The sequence below is a fragment of the Silene latifolia genome, chromosome 11 (assembly GCF_048544455.1).
Source record: "Silene latifolia isolate original U9 population chromosome 11, ASM4854445v1, whole genome shotgun sequence".
In the NCBI taxonomy this organism is placed as follows: domain Eukaryota; kingdom Viridiplantae; phylum Streptophyta; class Magnoliopsida; order Caryophyllales; family Caryophyllaceae; genus Silene; species Silene latifolia.
This window is the reverse complement of record NC_133536.1, coordinates 75860509-75865529: the sequence shown is the minus strand read 5'-3', so window position 1 is coordinate 75865529 and position 5021 is coordinate 75860509. Positions and strand designations below refer to the sequence as shown.

At 41.2% G+C, this 5021-nt stretch overlaps 1 non-coding gene across 1 annotated transcript; it reads right to left on the bottom strand.

Moving 5' to 3' along the window:
• Positions 1 to 794: 794 nt before the first annotated feature.
• On the bottom strand, positions 795 to 901 carry LOC141616379 (small nucleolar RNA R71). Its single transcript, XR_012530730.1, has one exon. It is a non-coding gene; the product is annotated as a small nucleolar RNA R71 (small nucleolar RNA).
• Positions 902 to 5021: the final 4120 nt, after the last annotated feature.

The following is a 5021-nucleotide window of genomic DNA, read 5'->3' as shown; positions in this document are numbered from 1 at the left end:
TTTGTGGAGTATAAATTGTGTTTTGTATCGACCATTGACCAACGACCACATATGCTTAATTGTGAACACGAAATGGCCTCGATCAAAAATGGCGCCGTTGCCGGGGACGGTGTTTAATTGATTTAAGATCTCTTTTATTGTTATTAGTTGTGTCTTTTTCACCTTGGGGAAGTAAAACTCCTCAAGGTTCGTTCTAATTGTTTTTGAGTTGTTTGATATTTTGCATGTCTAGAAGGTTACAAAGAGATTTGTTACCTTTTGACGGTGAAATCGAAAGAACCTTGACGAATAATAGGAGACTTGTTAGGAGGAATTTGGGAGGTGTTGGTGAAGTTGTTCAACCCACTAGTGAGTTTGTCAATCCTTTCGCAATAGAAGGAGAAGAAAACCCATTAAACAATACCACACAAAATCCACCTACAATGCCTAAATTCTCGTCACACTCTATACCCACCGAGGAGGATCTACCAAATGGTACTCCTACCCCGCAACATCTCACCGGTAATTTTATTGCCAAGTCCGCCTTCATCCAACTAGTTGAGAGGAGCCAATTCGGGGGAATGCCTAGTGAGGAACCTCATTCTCATATGGAAACCTTTTGCGATTATTGTGAAGCTATCTCTCAAACGGGCGTGACTCAAGACCAAATAAGATGGGTCTTATTTCCTTTTTCGTTAATCGGCACCGCAAAGCAATGGTTGAAGGGCCTTGATACGGCCACCCTTGGAATAGATTCTTGGAAGAAGCTAGCTCTAGCCTTCTACAAAAAATTCTACCCACCGGAAAAGACTAACATGCTAAGAGCTCAAATTACGGGTTTTAAGCAAAGGGATGAAGAATCTTTGTATGAAGCTTGGGAGCGGTTCAAAGGTATTTGTCGCTCATGTCCTCACCATGGACTTAGCGAATGGTTTTTAGTGCAACAATTTTGGAATGGTTTATATGAAGATTCAAGGAACATTCTCAATATGGGATCAAATGGAATGTTCACCGAAGTTGATGACAATCAAACATGGAACAAGATTGAGGAAATGGCGGTCCATAATTCACAATATAGTAGGCCTCGCAAGGCTACTAGAGAAGGAAAGTATGAAGTGGACTCCGTTACTCAATTGGGTGCTCAACTTAGTGCTCACATTGACACAATCAACTTGAAGTTTGAACAAGCTATGGCTAGACTTGAGGAAAACTCAAAATCATCGAAGCATCATGTCAATGCCATGACGGCATCCTCATCAATCCCAAGTGGGATATGTGAGAATTGTGGAACTTTGGGTCATGACTCAAGTGAGTGTAGGGGAACAACCGAACAAGTTAATGCTTTCCAAGCTTACAAAAGTGGTACCCCTTATTCAAATTTTTACAATGAAAACACCAAGTTCCATCCAAATCTCTCATACAAAAGCCAAAATGTTCAAAACCCTCAAACAACATACACTCCACCACCCATGAGAAATCAAAATCAAAGACCCTTTTACAATCAAAACCAAGGTTACCAAAATCAAAATCCATACAATCACCAAAATGACCAAGGTTTTGATGTCCAAAAAGCGGTCCTCCAAATGCAAAAGAATCAACAAGAATTTTTCACTCAAATGCAAAAAGATAGCCAAGCAAAAGACACCACCATCAACAACATTCTAGCTCACACCAAGATGTTGGAAACACAATTGACTCAACTAGCATCTTCAAGCTCACAAAGACAAAAGGGGCAATTACCACCTCAAAGTAATCCCCCTAGACATGAAACGGTTAGTGCCATTCACTTGAGAAGTGGTACAAGATATGAAGCACCAAAGAAGCAAGTTGAGGATGAAGTTGTGAAAGCTAGTGAAAAGGAAGAAATTGTGCAAAGCCCCAAAGAAGGGGAATCATCAAAAGAAGAAAGTTCAAAGAAAAATGAAGACAAGGCCAAAGAGAAAGAGCCCATTGTGATTAGACTTCCTTTTCCAAGTCGTCAAGCCAAGCCCAAATTCGATGATCAACTTGGAAAGTTCATGGAAATTGTGAAGAATTTAGAAGTCTCAATTCCTTTTACGGAATTAATCAATCACGTACCGGCCTATGCAAAGTACATGAAAGATATCCTCACAAAGAAGAAGTCGATCCGGAAACTTGAGACTATCGCCTTCACTAAGGTGAGTAGTGCAATACTTCAAGGGAGTTCACCTCCAAAGTTAAAGGATCCGGGAAGCTTCTCAATACCGTGTACCATTGGCGACACAACGATCAACAAAGCCTTATGTGATCTAGGGGCTAGTGTGAGTGTCATGCCGTACTCGGTGAGTAAAAGGTTGGGAATGGGAGAGCTTAAATGCACCAATATCACTCTTCAAATGGCCGATAGATCGACGAAGACACCATTAGGGATATGGGAAGATGGTCCCGTGCGAATTGGGAAGTTTTTCATCCCGGTGGACTTTGTCATTGTTGATATGGAGGAAGATTCCAACATTCCAATCATCTTAGGAAGACCTTTCCTACACACCGCGGGTGCGGTGATTGATGTGAAACATGGAGAGCTCACTCTAGAAGTGGGAGATGAAAGCATAACTTTTAATCTCGACAAGACCATGAGAGCTCCTCGTTTGCATGAGCCATGTTTCATGATTGATCATTATAGCCGAAAAGATGAAAGGAAGAAATCGGAACTCCAATGGAGGAAGAAAATTGAAGATGCTCCATTCAAAGAGCAAGTGAATTGTGACAAGGAGAGCTTGCAAAGCTCATCAAAATCAACCAAGGAAGAAGAGGATGGCCTCATTGGCCAAGAGAAGAAATTGGGAGAGTTGTCTCCATCTAAGCAAGAGATTTTCAATGATCAACTCAATGAAGTTTGTGGTCTTTGGGACGACGAATTTGAAGGGATCTTTAATCCCTACATTGGGCATGCCATCGATCATGATCAACAACAAGGGCCACGGTCTATTGAGGACCTCTAACATAACAATGAACAAGCTTTTGATTACTTCTTCAAGGTGTTGAGCAACATCAACAACACCTTGAACATGCCCCCTTCACATCTCATCAAGAATGAGAGTTTGGTGGAGTCCTCCCTAAACCACCACTTGTAAATATTTCTAACTCCCTAACTTACATTTCAATTCTTGTATTGCATTTTTGTCATTTTTGGATTTTATTTACTTTGATCAAAATAATTGTCATGTAAGAGAGAAGTGAGGGAGGGACTAACGATTTCAATTGATGTGTAGTGCTTTACCTTAGTGTGGGGATGGGAATTGCCTAGGCTATCCATGCCTTAGTAGTGCCCCCACAATGAAGAGCACAAGAAATGAAGAAGAATGGAAGAATGGTAAAGGGAAATGCATTGTGCACGAATGAAGTGAATCCGGGTACAAAGGACCAGAATCCGAGCGGATTCCCGAGAATCCGCCCATCTGCAGCAGCAAATCCGAGCGTCCTGCGAGAAGACGCCCGTCTGGGCGAGCTGAAATTGCAAATTTCTTGATCGTTAAGGAATCCGAGCGTATTTACGGAGAGACGCCCGTCTCACGAATCCGTCCGTCTTTTTATACAAGACGCCCGTCTTGAAGTCAAGAAAACAAAGAAAAATCTCTGGACTGAAATCCGTCCGTCCTGCACAAAATCCGCCCGTCCCTCAAAAAGAATCCGAGCGGATTCCCCAGAATCCGCCCGTCTCTAGGCGGGATTTTGAAAATTTTGAAGCTGCAGAATCCGCACGGATTGCGCCCAATCCGCACGGATTGTCCCTGCGTTCTGAAATTGTCGACTTCTTTATAACCCACCCCACCTTCATTCATTCATTCATTCACTTACAAACACTACCCTAAACATCAAAACCCTCATCCTCTCCATCACAAAAACAAAAACCCTCAACAAAATCCACCAAAATCAAATCAAACCATCCTTCAAACAACAAATCAATCACTCCATCTTCAATAACAATCAAAACCAAGAACAAATTCTTCAACCTTTGAGTCGATTTTTGATTTCATAAAGGCAAAGCCTTTCACCTTCAAATCGATTTGGGCATTCTACAAATTGAAGATTTTTGATTCTTTTCTTGGTTAGTTCATCAAATGGCAAGGACAAAGGGAGCAACAAAGGCACCAAAGGCAAAGGCTCTCTCTCAAAGGCAAAAAGCTCTCCAAACAAAGAAAGCTTTGGCAATGGTGGTAGCAACACCAAACTTGGAAGTGCAACAACAACAACAACAAACTTCTATGGGAGCATCACCTTCTACTCCGGTAATCAATCAACTCTTGCATTATCCGGAGGTAACTTTTATTTCCTATACCCATAGAAAGACATTTGCCAAGTTTGCTTTGAAATCAATTCAAACCACCAAATTTATATGTGAAGATGCTTTGGAGAAATTGGGTGTCCTTGAACAAACAAAAGCCTTTTTCAATGCCATGGGTTTGAAGAAATTGTTTGAAACAAAGGAATTGACATACCCCTCCCTTGTCTTGGAATTCTTAAGTTCTTTAAAAGTGACAAAATTTGAGAATAGGGAAAATCTTGAGTTTCGTCTAGCTAATACTAGTAGACGCATTACCTTTAAGGAATTGGGTGAAATTTTGGGTCTTAGCGATGAAGAGAAATATTATAAGCAATATGGGAAGTATGACCCCGAGCCTCTTTGGGAGGCAATCTCCGGGAATAAATTTGATGATTTTCATGCTTGTCGTGCTCTTTTGGTCCATCATCCGGGCATAAGAGTATGGCACAAAGTTGTGGGAAATACCATAATTGCTAGGAAAGACACCAATCATTTCACAAGACTTGATTTTATTCTCCTTGAATCGGCTTTAAATATTGGAAGAATTCATACCAAGCCTTACAATTCTTTGAGGCTATTGGTTGATAGATGGCTCCATGTAGATAGTGGGAAGAAGGGTACAACCGTTATTGTTAATGGCGGCCTAGTCACGGTCCTAGCCAAGCACTTTGATCCTAATTTCAATAAGGATAGCAAGTACAAGGCTAAGGAAGGTGGCCATCTTATTGATATGTCTATCATGATTAACAAGTTCAAG